The sequence below is a fragment of the Natrix helvetica genome (genome assembly GCF_964273705.1).
Source record: "Natrix helvetica genome assembly, chromosome: 13".
Classification (NCBI taxonomy): domain Eukaryota; kingdom Metazoa; phylum Chordata; class Lepidosauria; order Squamata; family Natricidae; genus Natrix; species Natrix helvetica.
In genome coordinates this window covers 11,627,789-11,650,271 of record NC_138557.1, presented here as the reverse complement: position 1 = coordinate 11,650,271, position 22,483 = coordinate 11,627,789, and the positions used below count along the sequence as shown (strand labels likewise).

At 43.3% G+C, this 22,483-nt stretch overlaps 1 protein-coding gene across 2 annotated transcripts in view; it reads right to left on the bottom strand.

Moving 5' to 3' along the window:
• Nucleotides 1-22,483, bottom strand: part of RBFOX1 (RNA binding fox-1 homolog 1) — a 2,041,748-nt gene that overhangs the window by 1,622,054 nt on the left and 397,211 nt on the right. The gene's annotated exons all lie outside the window — the stretch shown is intronic.

Genomic DNA, 22,483 nt, shown 5'->3' with positions numbered 1-22,483 from the left:
GAACCTGGTGGAACGCCCCCCTTGCCACGGCTGCCACATGGTCCTCCAGTGACAGCTGGGCATCAAGGAGGACGCCCAAATTGCGCGCCCGCTCCACAGGGGACAGTTGTTCGCCCCCTATGGCCAGCGATGGTGTCAGCTGGCTGAACCGAGGTGCCGGTACTTATGCTGAGAATTCCTAGGAAATATTGAAAAGGCAGAATATTATATTTTCCTGGATGTGAAAAAGGGAGAAACACATTTTAAACACAAAGTAAATTCCTGCACCTTCCTGCCCATCTCCACTTTGTCAATGGGCCATTAAGAAGGCCAAGCTAGTCCACTTTACATAATAAAGAGTTCTCCTCTTCAGCTCCAGGGGGATGGGATTAAGGCAGGATAATATTGCCTTTTACTCAACTGACCACATGGTATCTGAGAAGTCAATCAAACCTGGATTCAAAACTCAGCCTAGAGGGTTGCCCTTTCACAGGCCCATGGGAGTCTGGCAACCAATCAGAATACATTTCTTACACAGGAACAGGAAACAGGTGGGGCAGAACAGATTATAAAAAGCCCTGCAAGCCCTTCTTCTCTCTCTTCTCTTCTCTTCTCTTCTCTTCTCTTCTCTTCTCTTCTTCTCTACCAACATTGAAGCATGTGATCACCTTTTCTGTTCAGGACTCAAGCCATGCGGTCCTGTCCACCATTAAAACCATCTTTCCAAGCAGCCTCCATGTCTCCAGTATCTTTTTCCCCACTTGGAGCCGAACCCAGAAGGACATTTCTTCCAACAGGACCTTGGAGGTCTTCTAATCCAACCCCCTGCTCGAGTAGGAGACCCTATACAAATGGCTGTCCAGTCTCTTCTTAAAAAGCTCCAGTGATGGAGGAACCACAATTTCTGAAGGCAAGCCATTCAGAGAGTTAATTGTTCTCACTGTTAAGAAATTGGTACAAGGCAGTGTTGCAATTCAATTTTTTTTACTGCGGGTTCTGTGGGTGAGGCTTGGTGGGCATGGCAGGGGAAGGATACTGCAAAATCTCCATTTCCTCCCCACTCCTGGGGGAAGGATACTGCAAAATCCCTATTCCCTCCCCACTCCTGGGGGAAGGATACTGCAAAATCTCCATTCCCTCCACACTCCTGGGGGAAGGATACTGCAAAATCTCCATTCCCTACCCACTCCTGGGGGAACGATACTGCAAAATCCCCATTCCTTCCCCACTCCTGGGGGAAGGATATTGCAAAATCCCCATTCTCTCCCCACTCCAGGGGGAAGGATACTGCAAAATCTCCAATCCCTCCCCACTCCTGGGGGAAGGATACTGCAAAATCCCCATTCCCTCCCCACTCCTGGGGGAAGGATATTGCAAAATCTCCATTCCCTCCCCACTCCAGGGGGAAGGATACTGCAAAATCTCCATTCCCTCCCCACTCCAGGGGGAAGGATACTGTAAAATCTCCAATCCCTCCCCACTCCTGGGGGAAGGATACTGCAAAATCTCCAATCCCTCCCCACTCCTGGGGGAAGGATACTGCAAAATCTCCATTCCCTCCCCATTCTGGGGCCAGCCAGAGGTGGTATTTGCCAGTTCTCTGAACTACTCAAAATTTCCACTACCGGTTCTCCAGAACCTGTCAGAACCTGCTGAATTTCACCCCTGGTACAAGGAGAACTTCAGAAGCATTATATAAAGCCCTAGTAAAACCACACCTAAACTACTGCATCCAGTTTTGGTCACCATACTATAAAAAAATATTGAGACTCTGCAAAGAATGCAGATTATTAACCAAGATTATTAGGGAACTGGAGACTAAAACATATGATGGACAGTTGCAGGAACCGGGCACGGCTAGTCTAGTAAAGAGAAGGACCAGTGGAGACAGGATAGCAGTCTTCCAATATTTGAGGGGCTGCCCTGGAGAGGAAGGTGTCAAGCTATTTTCCAAAGCACCCGAAGGGCAGACAAGGAATAATGGATGGAAACTGACCAAGGAGAGATTCAACCTAGAAATAAGGAGGAACTTTCTGACAGTGAGAACAATCAACCAATTTAACAGATTGCTCTCGGAAGTTGTTAGAGCTTCATCACTTGAGACTTTCAAGAATCGATTGGACTGCCATTTGTCAGAAATGGTGTAGGGTCTACTGCTTGAGCCGTGGGTTGGACTAGATGACCTATATGGTCCCTTCCAACTCAGTTAATCTGTTAATCTGTTGTCATTCCTAACCAAGGTAGCCTTCAGGGACAATGAACTACAGCCACATTCCCAGGAATAATTAGAACTTTTTTACATACAGTTGAATTACAACTACCCATAGCATTCCACTGTCAAGCAGTGCCCCAAAATGTCTCACCTTGAAAGAAAGCTTTGTGGAAGTTCTACCAGCAAAAATTCTCAGAGGGAGGCGTGGACCTGAAGGTGAATGAAATGTCCTGCAAAGGGAAGACTTTGAAATCGCTGCCCAGGTGACACAAACTATCCAGACAAATAGTGGAAGGTCACAACATGGATTATGTGTCAGGATTCAGAATCACCAGAGTAGAGATCAAGCCATCCACTTACGGATTCTGAACACATCCTCCCTTAACTTCTCCCTAGGCTGCTTTGACTTCCTGCAGATAATCAACCTGTATATTAGGTAAGCAGAATGTGTTCTCATTGTGTGTCTGTGTGTGTGTGTGTGTGTGTGTGTGTGTGTGTGTGTGTGTAGATTCCTTCTCCCCCCACCCCCTCTTCCAACTGGTTCAGCATCTTGCTCTTCTATCCATTACACGGCATGTTGTTGTTCGGATAGCAATGCTTTCATTTAGGGGCTGTCAACCCTTCATTTGATTTATTTCCTCCTCTGTCTTCTCCGTCGCTCAGCTCCCTTGATCAGGATCCTCGCACTCAGCCTGCATAATCTTGTAGTGAGTCGGGGCTGGGAGGGGAGAGGAGGGGAAGAGCCTTCGCTTATAATAATAGAAATAAACCACCTCCGATGCTCCTCAAAGGAGCCAAACAGAAAAGCGGCCGGCATTAGTATGCGTGGTATGCGCTCACCTTCTTCTTTTTTTATTTCCTCGCCCGGCAGCCTATTTGCTATTTTCCACCCAGCTCTCGCAGTTCCTCCAGCCGGAGGTCACCAAGGAGCCTGTGACGGGAGCTCTCAGCCTCCAAAAAATGTGACCTTCTGTTAACTGCATGCTTTAAAACTCACCTTTCTCAAGAGGATCTTGCTCACAATAACCCATATGTTCAGAAAACTCCACGTATTGCAACCTCTTCTTGGGAGAACAGAGTAACAGAGTTGGAAGGGAGCTTGGAGGTCTTCTAGTCCAACCCTTGCTCAAACAGGAGCCTTACACCCTCCTAGTCAAGCGGTCGTCCAATCTGTTTTTGCAAACCTCCAATGAGAGAGCATCCACAACTTCTGCAGACAAGTCATTCCACCTGATTAATTGTTCTCACCATCAAGAAATGTCTCCTTGGTTCTAGGTTGTATCTCTCTTTGATGAGCTTCCACTCATTATTTCTGGTCTGGCCCTCAGATGCTTTGGAGAATAGGTTGACCTTCTCCCCTCTTCTCTGTGGCAACCCTTCAAATATTAGAAGACCGCTATCCGATCACCCCTAGTCCTCCTTTTTACTAGATAGCATAGGAAATTAGCACCCACCGTCTCTCCTAGAAGAATGAAATATCCTAGGAAATATTAAAAAGGCAGAATATTATACTTCCCTGGATGGGAAATGGAGAAACATGTTTTTAGGCAGGAAACAGACTCACTCTTAACAGCCTCCCCCTCCTTTATCAATGGACCCTTAAGGCTTGAGCCAGTCTATTCTACATCACAAAGGTCTACCCCCTTCAGGCACCCACCCACCCACCCAGTCACATGACCACCACCACCAAGCCACGCCCACAGAACCGGTGGTGGGGGAGGGAAAAAGTTAGATTTCACCACTGATGCAGACCCCAGGGTAATTTTTGTTTCTGAGATAACATTATCTGTGAATTACAAGCTAATCGTGTGGGCTCGGTTCACGTAAACATATGAAGAACGGGTACTGGGAATGTCTAGTTGAATGAAAAGAAGGACTAGGGGAGATATGATAGCAGTCTTCCAATATCTCAGGGGCTGCCACAAAGAAAAGGGAGTCAAGCTATATTCTCCAAAGCACCTGAGGGCAGAACAAGAAGCAATGGGTGGAAACTAATCAAGGAGAGAAGCAACTTAGAACTGAAAGAACTTTCCTGACAGAACAATTAAACAGTGGAACAGAAATTGCCTTGTGAATGCCCCAACACTGGTAGTCTTTAAGAAGATGTTGGATAGCCATTTGTCTGAAATGGTATAGGGTTTCCTGCCTAGGCAGGGAGTTGGACTAGAAGACCTCCAAGGTCCCTTCCAACTCTGCTATTGTATTGTATTGTATTGTATTGTATTGTATTGTATTGTATTGCATTGCATTGCATTGCATTGCATTGCATTGCATTGCATTGTAAGGGTCCATGCTAGATTAAATGATGCCCAGCTGACCTATTTGTTGAATGGATACATCCACTGACCCTCCAGAACAAGCCCTACAACATTTCTCCCAGGGATGTGCAGTGGGAAAACATTGCATAATTCCATTTAATGCGACATTTATTTTTCACCATTCCCCTGAATAGACCGTGTTAAGAATGCCTTGTGAGTATTTTAAACAAAACTCTATAGAATTGTAGAAGCATTTAGCTCTTCCTTTCAGAAGGGGGAAGAGAGGAAAGAGAGTTGCTTAGCCTTGGGAAATTAGAAAGTTTCACAAAGAATGTCAGAATCCCCCCCCCTTTGAGCTTGTTATGCTTTAAAAAAAGGAGGGGGGTAATGAGGATTTGGGGTTAACAAGGTTTCAAGATCCTGAATAGACCTTAGGACAAAGAAGTAGTTTTCATGGAATACCTGAGGGGGCCTGGTGCTTGACCCTGTCTATCTCACATGCAAAGTGATCATACAGGGAAAAGAAGAAAAGGACAGGGACAGGAAGGGAAGGGAAAGCAGAAGAGATGAAGGGGAGGGGAGGAGAAAGAGGAAAGGGGAGGAAAGGAGGAAGAGGAAGGGGAAGAAGGGAAAAGAAGGGAAAGAGGAGAAAGAGGAAAGGAGAGGGGAAAGGACAAAAGAAAGAAAAGGGGAAAGGGGAAAAAAGAGAAAGGAAAGAACAGAGGAGAGGAAAGGAAAAAGGAGAAAGAGGAAAGGAGAGGAAAGGAGAAAAGAAAGGGGAAGGAAAGGGTCTCCTGCTCGAGCAGGGGGTTGGACTAGAAGATCTCTAAGGACCCTTCCAATTCTGTTATTTTGTTATGCTGGTCATTTAAGGCAGAACTGGGCAATCGATGGAACTAATTTTATTTTTTATTTATCAACAAGTCATTGTGGATTCTTAATTATCAAAAGATATTCAATATCCATGGTCGGTAGGATTAGAATCTCCAAAGAGTTTTGTTTGCTTGCTTTTACAGTTCTGAGCACACTATCCAATGTCTTTATTGAATAATAATAATAATCCACAAACCACTAATAAATCACAGTAGCTTGGATAATGCATCAGACGAAGCCATGGCTTGGCTATAAATCTTCTATATATATAAAAATGGCTCTGTATGTGTGTGTGTTCCAGCAATAATCTGGAATGCTTCAAGCAATTTCAACCAAACTTGGTACACAGATGATTTACACTCTGGAAACAAACACTATAGGGGTAAGACACCCCTAACATCCTCGGTGTCTGTGTTCTGTTAAGATACAGCCTGTTGTGCCTTAAAATGGCTTCGACTGTACAGCATAGTGGAGTTGCCATGGTACTTCACAGTACTCCACAAGGGGGCTCCCTCTGGTAAGGGGGAAAATCCAACATTAGAAATTATGTTTGGTCCAGACATTTCCCCCCTATAACTAAATACACGGGCAACGCCAGGTTATTGGCTAGTTACAGAACAAACCACAATTGGTAGAGCTTCCATCCTAGACTATAAGCTAATGGCTAACCGAACAACGAATCAGCCTAGCCCATAAGCCATGGATAACCAGCCCTAAGCTACAGCTAGCCAGCCATCAATGCTAAAACAAAACAAATTGCATTATAAAGTTTACAAGCTGTCAAATTTCTGAATTTCTATAGCACAAAACAAAATCATGTCAAAACAGAACAGAGGACTCTACGCAACTGAACCAAAGACCGAACATGAATTATATAACAAAAAATTAAATCATGCTGTCAATGTATCAAAGAGGCATCTGCAGGGGCTATTTTTGTTTCAAATGTAAAGATCAAAAAGTCTCGGAAAAGCTGGCAGCCAAGGACAGAGAAAGAGACAAATAAAAATAATTTGCCATGGGGGTTTGCTTGTGCAGGAAGCTGAGCAGGTATGCCAACAGCAGCCTAAGAAGCCTATGCAATCCTAAGTTATATTAACAATTTAGGGATACAATCAAGATCGAGTAAGGAACTAATACCACTCTATAAAGCCTTGGTAAGACCACACCTCCAAGGTCCCTTCCAGCTCTAGAATGGAATGGAATGGAATGGAAGGGAAGAGAAGAGAAGAGAAGAGAAGAGAAGAGAAGAGAAGAGAAGAGAAGAGAAGAGAAGAGAAGAGAAGAGAAGAGAAGAGAAGAGAAGAGAAGAGAAGAGAAGATTTGGAAGGGACCTTGGAGGTCTTCTAGTCCAACCCCCTGATTAGGCAGGAAGCCCTATACCACTTCAGATAAATGGTTATCCAACCTCTTCTTAAAAACCTCAAGTGTTGCAGCATTTACAACTTCTGGAGGCAAGTTGTTCCACTGATTAATTGTCCTCGCTGTCAGGAAATTTCTCCTTAGTTCTAAGTTGCTTCTCTCCTTGATTAGTTTCCACTCATTGCTTTTGTCCTACCTTTCAAGTGCTTTGGAGAATAGGTTGACTTGGACATTGGAGAATAGTCTTTGTGGCAACCCCTGAGATATTGGAAGACTGGTATCATGTCTCCCCTAGCCCTTCTCTCTACCAAACTAGACATATACAGTTCCTGCAACTGTTCTTCATATGTTTTAGCCTCCAGTCCCCTAATCCTCTTTGTTGCTCTTCTCTGCACACTTTCTAGAGTCTCCACATCTTTTTATACATCGTGGCGACCAAAACTGGATGCAGGATTCCAAGTGTGGACTTACCAAGGCCTTATAAAATGGTATTAACATTTCACGTGATCTTGATTGTATCCCTCTATTTAGGCAGCCTAGAACCGTGTTGGCTTTTATGACAGCTGCTGCACATGGTTGGCTCATATTTAAATGGTTGTCCACTATTCCTATTCCTATTCAATTGGACTAGAAGACTTCTAATGTTCTTGCCAGCTCTATTCTGATTGAATTAAGAGTAAGTGTCTATAGTTCCCTCAAGATCTGAATCCTGGATTTTGGCTTTATTGAATTATACTTGTCAGCTCTTTACTCAAGCATCTGGTCTTTCTCCTCCAAGGAGAAGGAGAATATGACTGGAGGTCCTACAAGAATAATTTACAAAAAGAGTAGGTATACTCTAGAAAAAGTGCAGAGAAGAGCAACCAGAATGATTAGGGGACTGGAGACTAAAACATATGAAGAACAGTTACAGGAACTGGGCCTGGCTAGTCTGGTGAAGAGAAGGACCAAGGGAGACAGCATAGCAGTCTTCCAATATTTGAGGGGCTGCCACAGAGAGGAAGAGGTCAAACTATTTTGCAAGGCATCTGAAAACCAGACAAGGAACAATGGATGGAAGCTGACCAAGGAGAGATTCAACCTAGAAATAAGGAGGAACTTTTTGACAGTGAGAGCAATCAACAAATGGAACAGAAGTTGCCTTCTGAGGTTGTGGGAGCTTCATCACTGGAAGCTTTCAAGAAAAAACTGGACTGCCATTTGTCAGAAATGGGGTAGGGTCTCTTGCTTGAGTGGGTGAGGGAAGTTGGACTAGATGACCTACAAAATCCCTTCCAACTCTGTTAATCTGTTAAACTTGTGAGTAAAGCCTAACTGAGCTGCGAGGAGAAACTTCATCCAGAGGATCTGACGGCTGGGCTGTGGAGTTGGGAGGGAATCTGGAGCATTGGTGTTAGAAACCTTATCTTCTTTAGTGCAACAGCTGGAACAGAGTCATCTATCAAGTTATGACTTGTGAAATGGATTTATCTTGGCTGACTGAGGCTCTGCCTCTCGACTGATTCCAGAACCCCTTCTTGAACTTCATCTGTATTGGATGCTTGGACTCTTAAGTCTGAATCTTGTGTGAAATTACCTTGAGGGCTTTGCCTTCGATCAATTCCAATTCTTCAACGTTATCCATCCTTTGACCCTGTTGCTGCTGAACTCTTGGCTCTTTCGAGATAGGATAGCTTCTCTGAGGTTAAAGAGCCCTCCCACGGCAGAATTATTGTAATATCTATTCACACGTAATATAGAAAGATCAGATAGCAAAGAAGCAGCTACTTTAGCAGACTTCAACTCAGACTTAAAATCACTTCCTTGGTTTCAACAACTTGTTTTCAAATCTAATGGGCTTCTTTTGCTTCTTTTTTTATCACACCATTTTCCTGCCAAATAACTTCACCTTTTAATTCTTACCCACTGAGCAGAATATTATATTATCCCAGACAGTTTATCAAGAGAAAATATCTCTCCCGCCCCCCCCCCCCGCTCTCTCTCTCTCACTCACTCACTCACTCACTCACTCACTCACTCACTCTATGTGTCTCTCTTTGTCTCTCTCTCTGTGTGTGTGTGTCTGTCGTCTGTCAGATCTCTCTCATCTCTCTCATCTCTCTCTCTCTCTCTATCTATCTATATCGCTCTATCGCTCTATCAATCTATCATCGATCTATTGATCTATTGATCTATCTAGATAATCAATCTATCAACTATCTATCTATCTATCTATCTATCTATCTATCTATCTATCTATCTATCTCTATCATCTATCTATCTATCATCTATCTATCATCTCTCTCCCTCTCTCTCTTTCTCTCTATCATCTCTCTCTCTCTCTCTCTCTCTCTCTCTCTCTCTCTCTCTCTCTCTCTCTCTCTCTCTGTCTCTGTCTCTCTGTCTATTATCTATCTATCTATCTATCTATCTATCTATCTATCTATCTATCTATCTATCTATCATCTATCATCTATCTATCATCTATCTATCATCTATCTATCATCTATCTATCTATCTATCTATCTATCTATCTATCTATCTATCTATCTATCTATCTATCTATCATCTATCTATCTATCTATCATCTATCTATCTATCTATCTATCTATCATCTATCATCTATCTATCTATCTATCTATCTATCTATCTATCTATCTATCTATCTATCTATCTATCTATCTATCTATCATCTATCTATCATCTATCTATCTAGTGCTGCTAGATAATTTTGCTTGAACTGGCAAAAGATAGAACCAGGGACATCCAGAAATGTTTGCACCAGCAATTCAACACCATGAGTGTTGCACAAACTCCAACAAAAACAGATCCAACCTAGAAATAAAAGAGAAATTTCCTGAAAGTTAGAACCATAAATCAGTCAAATAAGTTACCTCCAGAAGTTGTGAATGCTCCAACACTGCAAGTTTTAAAGAAGAGGTTGGACAGCCATTTGTCTGGTGGTGTAGGGTTTTCTGCCTAAGCAGGGGGTTGGACTAGAAGACCTCCAAGGTCCCTTCCAACTCTTCTCTTCTCTTCTCTTCTCTTCCCTTCCTTTCCCTTCCACTCCACTCCACTCCACTCCACTCCACTCTACTCTACTCTACTCTACTCTACTCTACTCTACTTATCTCCCATACTCCATCTAACACCCCCCTCTCATTTTCCCACAGCAGTAAATGTGGCAGGGCTGAAGACCCAATGCAAAAGATGGCTTCCAGGTCTGACAGCATCACTGAGAGAGATGGTGCCCAGGGGATGGGAGCCAGGTAGTCCTTGACTAATGGAGCCCCAAATTTCCATTACTAAGCGAGGCATTTGTTAAGTGAGTATTTTTACCATTTCACACCCTTATTGCCACTGTTCTTAAGTCAGTCGCTGAAGTAATTAAGTTAGTGACATGGTTGTTAGGGAAATCTGGCTTGTCTATTGACTTTGCTTGTCAGAAGGTTGCAAAAGGTGATGACATGACCCCGGGACACAGGAACCGTCATAAATATGAGTCAGTTGTGGACTGAATCTGAATTTTTAACAAATCCAACCGAGAAATAAAGAGAAATTTCCTGACAGATGGAACAATTAATCAGTGAAATGACTTGCCTTCAGAAATTATAAGTGTTCCATCGCTTGAGGTTTTAAAAAAATATTTCTATTTGCCTGGAATGGCATAGATACCTCCTCCTTGAGCAGGGGGTTGGATCCTTTCAAAGTCTATCATTCTATTCTGTTAACCATCAATATTTTTAAAAAGGAAAAGGAAAAGCTCAATCCCATGTTATCCTGATTTAGAGAGTTGCTGGTGGCCCTTGTTGGACGCTGCAGATTCTGCTGATGATTTCCTTTGTAAGAGGATCACCTTGAAGTCAAGGTCAGTGGCTGATGTCTAATAGGAAGAAGATTTTATTTGCCTTCCCTTCCCTTATGCAACACACAGAACCAAGTTACTAGATTAATTCATATTATGCATTTTATCTGTGGAACAACTTGCCTCCAGAAGGTGTAGCTGCTCCAACACTAGAAGTTCCTAAGAAGAGCTTGGACAACCGTTTGTAGGGCCACGATGGTGAAGCTACGGCACAGAGCCCTCTCTGCGGGCCAGTGGTGGGTTTCAAATTTTTTTAGAACCTCTTCTGTAGGTGTGGCCTGCTTTGTGGGAGTGGCTTGCCGGCCATGTGACTGGGTGGGAGTGGTTTGCCAGCCATGTGACCGGGTGGGAGTGGCTTGCCAGCCATGTGACTGGGTGGGCGTGGCCAACTTCTAAAATGTGGTGAAACTCACTTAACAACGCTCTTGCTTAGCAACCAAAATGTTGGCTCAGAAACTCTGGCATTTGAAGCACGCAAGTCTTAAAGCTGTCCAGTTACAAGACCCTTGCACCCCTAACCCTTTAAAACACCCCAGGGGTGTTCAAACTTGACAGCTTTAAGACTTGTGGACTTCAACTCCCAGAATTCCTCCTCCAGTCATGTTGGCTCAGGAACTCTGGTATTGAAGTGTGCAAGTCTTAAAGCTGTCAAGTTACAAGACCCTTGCACCCTAACCCTTTAGGAAAAAAACCCAGGGGTGTTCAAACTTGACAGCTTTAAGACTTGTGTACTTCAACTCCCAGAATTCCTCCTCCAATCAGGTTGGCTCAGAAACTCTGGCATTGAAGTGTGCAAGTCTTAAAGCTGTCAAGTTACAAGACCCTTGTACCCCTAACCCTTTAGAAAAAAAACCCAGGGGTGTTCAAACTTGACAGCTTTAAGACTTGTGGACTTCAACTCCCAGAATTCCTCCTCTCGCTCTTCATCTTGATGATGTGCAGACGGCCGTGGGGAGGGAGCTGGAACCGGTTCTAAACAGCAATGTAGATTTGTGGAACCTCTTCTATAGAAGAGCTTAGAACTGGCAGGAACTCACCCCTGCTGCAAGCACACAAGTGTCACCCCAGCACAACTCTATCATGTATGCATACATGCCTCCCACCGGTCAGCTGATTTTGGGGTCTCTGCCGTGCATGCGGGAAGAATGAATGCTGTGCGAGGGGTTGTGCGAGCATGTGCATGCGCAGGGGGCAGTGCGAAGCATAGGGGCACAGCACCCACCCCCCCATGGCCCATTTTTGGTCCCAGGAGGCTTAAGGGAGGCTTGCCAAGCCCAAAATGGGGCACAAGGGTGTCGTGTGTGCATCCATGGGGGCACAGGGTGGTGGTGTCATGTACGCATTTCATTTTGGCTGTGGACGCACAGGCGTTTTCGGCACATGAGGACAAAAAGGTTAGCCATCACAGGTATAGGATTTCCTGCCTGAGCCGGGGGTTGGACTAGAAGACCTCCAAGCTCCCTTTCCAACTCTTCTGTTATTCATGGAACACATCACACCCCCAGCTCATTGAAAGGTTGGGCAGCCACTGACTTCCTCCCTGTCTCTCCGCAGCTTCTTTAATCATAACAAATAAAAGGAAAATGAATCGGAGCAATTAAAAGGAGAGACAATTTGACAATCGTATAGAAGCCTCAACGTTCTTTCGAAGAAAAAAAAGAGAAGAAATAGCGCAGAAAGGCTCGATCGGAGGAATATAAAACCTGACACACATAATGGAGCCTCAAGCGTTCTTCTCAAAATGCTTTTTGCACGCTGGGTGCATTCTGCCACACTCAGCCCTGGGTTGTGTCTCCCCCGCAGGCGCACTCAAAATACTTGCCCATCATTTTCGAAACTCTGCTTTTTCTTTCTTTCTTTCTTTCTTTTCTTTTTTTTACATCTCCACGTCGGGGTGCTTTTGTCGACTGCCTTTCTGCAGCGAAGTTGCGTGTTTAGCAAACACAATGCTGTCCCACTCAGCCAAATCTCTTTCCCACTGAGATGGTTCAAGCTGCTAGCAAAAGTGCTAAATCCGATGCTTGGGAACGATAGAACTCCCAGTTGTAGGCCATGCCTTGCATCAATCATGCAGGCTGGAGTCCCTTCGGAGGGGCATATAATCAAAATGCACACTCCTGCCAACATCAGCCAGTCGGGGATTAAAGCATTCACATAATTAAGGCACGTCTTTCTTTGTCCCATCCATGAATATTTGATTTGAATGTGATTTGGGGGAGGGGGATCTTGACAACAAGGGGTGGGTAAACCTTCTTGTGATATTTTTTAATTTAGATTTTTTTTTTTAATCCTCCCTTTATTATTTTTATAAATAACTAAAGGCAGTGTTACCCAATATTCTTTCCTTCTCCTATTTTCCTCACAACAAGAACTCTATGAGTTGAGTTGGACTGAGACAGAGAGAGAAACTGGCTCAATGCCTAAGGCAGGACTAGAACTCACCATCTCCTCGTGATTGATCCGAAGTCACCCTGCCAGCTTTCATGCCTAAGGCAGGACTAGAACTCACCATCTCCTGGTGATTGATCCAAAGCCACCCAATTGGCTTTCATGCCTAAGTGAATACTAGAACTCACCATCTCCTGGTGATTGATCCAAAGCCACCCAATTGGCTTTCATGCCTAAGGCAGGACTAGAACTCACCATCTTCTGGTGATTGATCCAAAGCCACCCAATTGGCTTTCATGCCTAAGTGAATACTAGAACTCACCATCTCCTGGTGATTGATCCAAAGCCACCCAATTGGCTTTCATGCCTAAGTGAATACTAGAACTCACCATCTCCTGGTGATTGATCCAAAGCCACCCAATTGGCTTTCATGCCTAAGGCAGGACTAGAACTCACCATCTTCTGGTGATTGATCCAAAGCCACCCAATTGGCTTTCATGCCTAAGTGAATACTAGAACTCACCATCTCCTGGTGATTGATCCAAAGCCACCCAATTGGCTTTCATGCCTAAGTGAATACTAGAACTCACCATCTCCTGGTGATTGATCCAAAGCCACCCAATTGGCTTTCATGCCTAAGGCAGGACTAGAACTCACCATCTTCTGGTGATTGATCCAAAGCCACCCAATTGGCTTTCATGCCTAAGTGAATACTAGAACTCACCATCTCCTGGTGATTGATCCAAAGCCACCCAATTGGCTTTCATGCCTAAGTGAATACTAGAACTCACCATCTCCTGGTGATTGATCCAAAGTCACCCAATCAGCTTTGATGCTCAAGGTGAAACTGGAACTCACAGTCTCCTGGTTTCTAGCCTGGTGCCTTAACCACTATACTATCAGTAAGAATATAAGTTAGCAAAGCCACATGTTGAGCAGTAGCAATATTATTTAGAAACTGCAATGGTTTGTGCCTGTGGGAAACCTAGTCTTCTCCATGGATATTCCTGGCCCATTAAAACTGGCTAGGGTAAGATAATTCATGATTTGCTTAAGCAAGGATTCTCAAATCAGTCAACATATGTGGCTTTAATACAATAAAATAAGCCCTAAATCCCAGACTGCAATTTACCATAGCCAGGTTCATGCAATTTGCGAGGCAAAAAAACATAGTTTGCCATTATGGCTTAGCTTGATATATGGATGCTGATTGTCTGCCAAGGATAAACAGGAATCCAGTCTCAGACAGATTCTACAACTGCCATGAAGTAAACAACCCAATTATGTGAATAATTTTCTTCCCAACCTATCTCTTTGCATAAATACTTTGAAATGGGATGTGTTTCAAGCAGAGGTAGCATCAATTTCTTTCTGAAAATTTGCATTTTCAGTTATAAGCTAGCTCAAACAGGTTGTGTTTTTCTTTGTGAAGTTGCTAGCAAAGTGACAGCAACATTCTGCAGGAACACACACACACACGCACACGTGCGCGCGCACACACACACACTGGATACCCATGCATCACTACGAAACTATGTGATCTGGTGTGATACTTAAAGCTTGAAAATTAATGTAGGAATTGTAACTCCTTAGCATCAGAGCATAAGGCAACTGGCAGTTGGAACTGAGTTCCTTTCAGGTGGGGAGGGGGAGTAGAACATCTAACTCTTTAGCATCAGAGCATGTTAATATAAGGCAACTGCAGTTGGAACTGAGTTCCTTTCAGGTGGGGAGGGGGAGTAGAACATCTAACTCCTTAGCATCAGTGCATGTTAATATAAGGCAACTTGCAGTTGGAACAGAGTTCCTTTCAGGTGGGGAGAGGAATTAGAATGTCTAACCCTGTAGCATCAAGGCATGTTAATATAATACTGAAATATTGATGATTTGATGGTCATTTCGAAAAATTCTTTCTTAGCGAGCACCTAGAAGCCAAGAGGAACATATGTGCGAGAGGTGGGTTGCTACCAGTTCATACTGGTTTTGGCGAACCGGTAGCGGAAATTGCAACTGGGTCACTGAACCAGTAGGGCCGGCAGGCTCACCACGCCCCCAAACTGGTTTCCCAGTCGCTGCAACAGTTTTAATGTTCTGCGCATGCACAGACCAATTTACAGGCAACTGTGCAGAGCGTGTGTCAGGCGTGTGTGCAAATCATGCGTGCACCAAATCGACAGTAACACCAGCGGAAACCCACCCCTGATATGTGCCGAATTTCAAGTTTGTAGCCTTTACAGTTCTGGAGATTTCATGATGAGTGACTGGTACTTGTCTTTTATATGTACAGGATATAGATATATGAAGAAATATTTCAAATACTAGTAAATATCCCTAGAAGCCGCATTTGAATTTGCAATGAAGTTGTGAGCCACACCTGCAAAACGATTTTGCAGGCTGTGCTGTTTAATTAACAATGACTAATCAGACCACTTCATAATTTTCAATATCCAGAAGTCTCCCATGTACTAGCACAAACAATGGATGAAAGCATCACATTCGATTCAGCTGATAATTTTGAATAATTAAATGATGGGATAAAATCACAGCCTCCCTAAGAGAGTGCCTTTGTAACATTTGAATTTCTTTGAGGAACCCACCTCCAAAAGAAGGGGATAGGTATTTTCCTTATGGGGGGTGAATTGGAAAAACATTAGAACATAGAACATAAAATAATACAGTTGGAAAGGATCTTGGAATCCTTCTAGTCCAACACTCTGCTCCTTCAGGAGACCCTATATCATTTCAGACAAATGACTGTCACTCCAATCTCTTTTTGAAGGCCTCCAGTGAAGAAGCACCCATAACAGTGGCTAGTCTAGTGAAGAGAAGGACCAGGGCAGAATGACAGCAGTGTTCCAATATTTGAGGGGCTGCCACAGAGAGGAGGGGTGGCAATCTATTCTCCAAGGCACCTGAAGGCCAGACAAGGAATAATGGATGGAAACTGACCAAGGAGAGATTCAACCTAGAAATAAGAAGGAATTTTCTGACAGCGAGAACAATCAACCAATGGAACAGAAGTTGCCTTTGGAAGTTGTGGGAGCTCCATCACTGGAGGCTTTCAAGAAGAGATTGGACTGCCATCAGTCAGAAATGGTGTAGGGTCTTGTGCTTGGGAGGGGGGTTAGACTAGATGACCTACACGGTCCCTTAGTCTGTTAAATTTCTGAAGGCAAGCCATTCCATTGGTTAATTCCTCTTACTGTTAGGAAATTTCTCCTTAGTTCTAGGTTACTTCTCTCCTTGGTTAGTTTCCATCCATTGTTTCTTGTCTTGCCATTTGATGCTTTGGAAAAGAGGTTGACCCCTTCTTCTTTGTGGCAGCCCTTCAAATATTGGAACACTGCTCCCCTAATCCTTCTTCCCACTAGACTAGCCCTATCCAATTCCTGTAACTGACCTCCAGGCTAAAATATTCAGGGATAAACCTTGGAGAATTCAGATAGGACCTCAGGATCAAGAGGACCTGTGAGAGAAGGCCAGCTGAACAAATGGGACTGACTCCTCTTAAAAATGACCTCTCATCATATTGCTTTGAAATTCTGCATGAAATTCACCAAGTGTTGTTTCTTAGTCAAAATAATAGCATCTAGGCCAAAAGAAGAAAGCATCAAGGTATTTTTTTAAAAGAAAAGAGTCCCTTCGAGGAGAGGGAGCGGCTAATAAGTCTAATAAAATAATAATAATAAAATAAATAATAATAATAATTTGAATCCCACCACTGACAATAAGCCTTCCTAAATTCAGTAGGGGTCACTTTTATCTATCGGATTATGCAATGACAGTTTCAAACTCTTGTTGACCTGAAGTTCAGCTTCAGCTGTCACTCAGAAGGGGAGGAAATATTTCTAAATCTCATCTCCCCATAAATAAGATCAAAGCATGCCCCATCATTGTTCTCAGGAAGAAGAAAAAAAAACCCCATCAGATTTTAAGATGCACCTCTCAGCCAGCTATCTGATCCACTTAATACCTCTTGGAGACCATGAAAAGGAGCAAGGGTGTTACGTAAAGAATGCTTTCTGAGATAGTCAAACAATGATCTGGAAGGTCAAAGCTATTATTCTCCCGGTGGGGAGGGGCAGTGATTTTTCATACCTATCGTATCATAAAACTGTATTAAAGAGAGAGAAAGAGAGAATGACAATGCAGCTTTCATCTCTGACTAGTTGGGGATGCCGACAAATGAGAAAATTTAGAAAACCGGCAACATAATGACATGATTTCCAGCCATTAGAATAAGAGTTTCTGAAAGGTCCTGTTTTTCTACCATGGTGCAATTATTTAGAGCTTGTCAGCCAAGTTGGCTAAAATTAGAATGCTCCTCATTGTGATTTCTCAAGGGACTGAATAATAAGGCACAGTGCTTGCCATCTAAGGTCACTGGCTGGAACACAATGCAAGCCAGGTTTTAAGAAAAACAAGCAAATCAGCATACCGTTATCACCTCATTACCCTTGGCTTGATTTAGAAGTCTCGTTGGAGCAGCTCTCCAATGCAGAAATGTGGAGAAAGACATTAGCTTTTTTAGAAGCACATAAAACATAGTGTGGTTGGAAGGAACTATGGAGGACTTGTAGTCCAACCCCCCTACTCAAGGAGAAGACCCTATGCTATTCCAGTCAAATGGTTGTCCAACCTCTTCTTAAAAACCTCCAATCATGGAGCACTGCAATTTCTGGAATCAAGCAGTCCCACTGATTAATTGTTCTCACTGACAGAAAATTTCTCCTTAGTTCTAGATTGAATCTCTCTTTTATGATATCCTACCTGCCAAAGAATGGAGGCCTTTGAACTCTGGTGCTGAAGAAGACTCCTGCGAGTCCCCTGGACTGCAATAGATCCAACCGATCAGTCCTAGAGGAGATCAACCCCGACTGCTCTTTAGACTGCCAGATCCTGAAGTGGAAACTCAAAGACTTTGGCCACCTAGTGAGAAGGAAGGATTCCCTGGAGAAGAGCCTCATGCTGGGAACGATGGAGGGCAGAAGAAGAAGGGGACAACAGAAAATGAGTTGGCTGGATGGAGTCACCGAAGCAGTAGGTGTGAGCTTAAATGGACTCTAGGGGATGGTAGAGGACAGGAAGGCCTGGAGGAACATTGTCCATGGGGTTGTGATGGATCAGTCATGACTGACTTTGCAACTAAGAACAACAACAACAACCTGTTACTTCTTGTCCTGCTCTGAAGTGCTTTGGAGAATAGGTTGACTCCTATCCTCCAGTCTCCTAATCATCTTGTTAAAAAATGTGGAGGAAAGATGTGAGATTTTTTTTAATTGATATTATAGGTTGGTTAAGCGAATCAAATGAGCACAGGGGCATGGATACAAAACATATTTTATTTATTGATACATCATACTTAGAAACACCCATCTTCCCCATAGAGTGAACATAAATTCCTCCAGCCCTTGGTACCCAGAAAGGTCCAACCTCCACCTCATTTTATTTCATTTAAAAATATGTTTAATTAAGCAACGGGAGCTCACTCCATTATGCGGTGCTAGGGATTCGAACCAGCAAAATGCCGATGTTTCTGATTGACAAGCTCAGTGTCTTAGCCACTGAGCCACCGCATCCCTACCCTCAGCTGCATTAGAAACAGCTTTTTTAAAAAGCCTATTTAGTGTTAATGTTTTCTCGTCTTAGCATTTTCCCACAAGTGCACAGTCTGCTTTTCTCTGATCAACCAAATGTGGATCCATTGGTTGCAACAGGAATTGACTGACCAGCTTGTTCCCCTGACAAATGAGAGTAAGTGGCTCAAAGTCACCCAGCCAAACAGCTTTTTAGCCTGATCCATTTATTGATGCTGTACCATCAGCTCCCAAAAGACAATTATTGGCTCTTCTGCTCTCCATACACCATACTTGTACCTTATCCATCACTTTCTTCTCCCTCTCTCCTCCCCCTCCCTACCTCCTTTCTCCCCTCTGTCATCCTTCTCTTCTCTACTTCCCCTTCCTCTCTCCTTCTCCTCTCTCCCCTTTCCACTCCTCATTTCTCTCCTCCTCTTTCCCCCCTTGCCCTCTCTCCTATCCCTCTCTTCTTCCCTTACCTCTCTCCTCTACTTCACACTCTTCATCTCATTTACTCGGTGTATTTCAGCTTCTGAGCGAGCTCCATTTTATGTTTTCAGTATACATATTTAATTTTAACATGTATTCTCCTCCTTTTTAAAAAAAGAAATAGAAGAAAAAAGTATACATATATAGTCATTGTGCTTTTAACACACACACACACACACACACACACACACACACACACACACTAATTTTGGCCGAGATATAGACCTGGTTACAATTTCCAGCTATTCTCATCATTATCGCACCACCTCTTACCGTAATACAATAGCAGAGTTGGAAGGGACCTTGGAGGTCTTCTAGTCCAACCCCCTGCCTAGGCAGGAAACCCTATACCATTCCAGACAAATGGCTATCCAACATCATTATTAAATACTTCCAGTCTTGGGCATTCACAACTTCTGGAGGAAAGCTGTTCCACTCATGAATTGTTCTAACTGTCAGGAAGTTCCTCCTCAGTTCTAAGTTGCTTCTCTCCTCGATTAGTTTCCACCCATTGCTTCTTGTTCTACCCTCAGGTGCCTTGGAGAATAGTTTGACTCCCTCTTCTTTGTGTCAACCTCTGAGATATTGGAAGACTGCTAACATGTCTCCCCTAGTCCTTCTTTCTATTAAACTAGACATACCCAGTTCCTGCAACCGTTCTTCACACATTTTAGCCTCCAGTTCCCTAATCCTCTTAGTTGCTCTTCTCTGCATTCTTTCTAGAGTCTCCACATCATTTTTACATCATGGCAACCAAAACTGGATGGAGTATTCCAAGTGTGGCCTTACCAAGGCATTATAAAGTGGTATTAACACTTCACGTGATCTTGATTCTATCCCTCTGTTTATGTAGCCTAGAACTTTTTTTTTAATCACTGTATTCTAATTGTTTTTTATTCATCAGCCGACCTCCTCCTTGTGTATGTCTCGGTATATGTCTCTGTTATATGTTTGTTTTGTCCACATATTTATTTCATATGTTTCATTGTACGCCGCCCCGAGTCCTTCGGGAGAGGGTGCGGCTAAGAAATAAATATTTATTTATTTATATTTATTATAACTGTGTTGGCTTTTTTGGCAGCTGCTGCACACGGCTGGCTCATATTTAAATGGTTGTCCACTAGGACTCCAAGATCCCTCTCACAGTTACTACTATTGAGCAAGGTACCACCTATATTGTACCTGTGCATTTCGTTTGATTCTAACCTCTGATTCTAACCACTGCATCACCCTGGCTCAGCCCAAATTCTACAGGTTTCTGGTTCTAGGTTTCCCAGTTTCTACTGCTTCCCATGATCTATGATTCTATTGCAGGTATTTACTTCCAGTATATTGTTCTAGGAGACATGCGACCAGGAATGAATTGCTAATTGCAAAAGGTCTTCAACGTTCAGGAGCATTTTTTTAATCATTATAAGACCTTAGAGAAGTGGTGAGCTGTTTGTGAGTTTGAGCTCGAGCCATGCTGCCAAGACAATTGCGACTAAAACTCTTATGCTTCAGCCACCCTTTTTCAGTGTCATTCCCTCTCTGCTACCAAATGCTGGTCAACTTTGATCTCAAACAAACGTGCAAGAAAATATCCACACCCCTGCCTCCAAATACCTTTGGCTTTCAGGAATCAATTAAAAAAGCTTCTGTAATAGATCTCTTTCAACCATTCTAGACAGTTGGTTACAAATAACAACCATGAGACCGAGCATTAGCGTTGCATTAAAGAGAAAGAATAGATGGAATCGTAGTATGTGAAAGTGTGTCCTAAGAAACGGGGAGGGAGGGAGGGAGGGAGGGAGAGAGAGAGAGAGAGAGAGAGAGAGAGAGAGAGAGAGAGAGAGAGAGAAGACAATAAAGTAACTGAAGGTAAACAGCTTTTTTTAAAAAAGTCCTTGTGTAAATGAGTTGTGCTGCAGAAATAGATATTGTACAGTATCTCCCTTCGAAAACAATTATTTTGCTTTTCCTTGGCTTTATTCTGACAGCTCTGCCTCACTCCTCTGCAAGTAATAGCTTCTCTCTCTCCTTCCCTCTCTCTCTCTGCCTCTCTCTCTCTCTCTCTCTCTCTCTCTCTGTTGCCCTTGATCACAAAAGTTGCCTGAACTACAGCAGCAGTGTTAATTTAAAGACTCCACAGCGGCTGGGGTACGGTTTAAATATATAATTTGTGTGCACTTTTCAACTCTGTTCTTTCTTCCTTCCAATTAAGGGCACGATCCAGGTGAAAGGAAGTGTCAAAAAGGTTGCTTCACGCATTATGCAGAAGGAACTCAAAGGTTTCTCCCCCCCCCCCTCTTTCCTTGAGTTCATCCTGCACAAGTAGCTACGGGCATCCTTTAAGCATGTTGTGGGATAACAAACTTTCTGCTCTAACCCCAATTAGTTCCTTCTTTTTCTCCTTTGCCAGACATTTAATCCTCATTAATGTGTAACCTTTCCTCGCTGGTGACTAAATGAAACAATTTGATGTGTGGTTTGTGTGTGGGGGGGAGGAGGTGGGGGGGCAGATAATGTCGATAACTAAGTAGGTAATATTATCAGTGTGAGTGAGTGTGGGGTTTGCTCCCTGTTTATATTTAGTTGTGAGAAGACGAGATGAAAAAAAAAAAAACCCTCCTTAATCTCACACCACATGGACACTCTCAATCAAAATTTTAACTGGAAAACTGTGAGCATCCTAGAACAGGCTAAATCAAGAAAAGCTGAAGAATTCCTAGGTGCTTGGTGCTCAGGCAAATTGGTCCTCACTAGACATATAGGAATGTGGTGGTTCGGTTGCTGAGATGCTGAGCTTGTCTATCAGAAAGGTAGGCAGTTCAGCGGTTCGAATCCCTACCGCCATATAATGGAGTGAGCTCCCGTTACTTGTCCCAGCTTCTGCTAACCTAGCAGGTCGAAAGCACATTAAAAAAATGCAAGTAGAAAAATAGAAACTCCCTTTGGTGGGAAGGTAACAGCGTTCCGTGCGCCTTCCGTGTTTAGTCATGCCAGTCACATGGAGGCATCTTCAGAAAGCGCTGGCTCTTCAGCTTTGAAACGGAGTTGAGCAGCGCCCCCTAGAGTCAGGAACAACCAGCATATATGTGAAAGGGGAACCTTTACCTTTACCTTGGACATATAGAGATAGACCACATTTACAAATAATTCAAGAGAGACACTAAAAAAACTAAGAAGGAAGCAAAAAGAGCTGAATATGTCCTCTCCAGCAGCCAAGATCCAAATAAACAGGTATAACCAGTCCAACAATCAAGCAGAAAACAATAATAAAATAATAATATTAAAATAGTAAAATGATAATAAAATCAATAGGAATAGCACTTAGACTTCTACACCGCTTCACGGTGCTTTTTACAGCCCTCTCTAAGCGGTTTAGAGTCAGCATATTTGCCCCCAATAATCTGGGTCCTCATTTTACCCACCTCGGAAGGATGGAAGGAAGGCTGAGTCAACCTTGAGCCTGGTGAGATTCCAACTGCCAACTTGAAGGCAGCCGGCAGTCAGCAGAATT